Raw genomic sequence first — 268 nt, 5'->3', positions numbered from 1 at the left:
TCGGCAAGGTTAGAAATAATTTATTTACTTTTAGCTTTGTTCGCGCGAAACGATTCCGCTGATCGCAATAGGTCGGCCAATAAGTAGTGAAGACGCAGTATTTGAGGATGGAGCGATATTTAACGTAAGAACTTCAACAAGTACTGGTAAAATTAAATTTTTATTTGTAAAAGACCAATATTCAAACCAGTTCTTTGATAAGAGTGAGGATTTGCCGAACAAAATGAAACAACGTTCGAAGAAAGAATTTAAATCATTCAAAATGCAT

This window comes from Anopheles cruzii, chromosome 3 (genome assembly GCF_943734635.1).
Source record: "Anopheles cruzii chromosome 3, idAnoCruzAS_RS32_06, whole genome shotgun sequence".
In the NCBI taxonomy this organism is placed as follows: Eukaryota; Metazoa; Arthropoda; class Insecta; order Diptera; family Culicidae; genus Anopheles; species Anopheles cruzii.
This window is presented reverse-complemented; position numbering follows the sequence as displayed.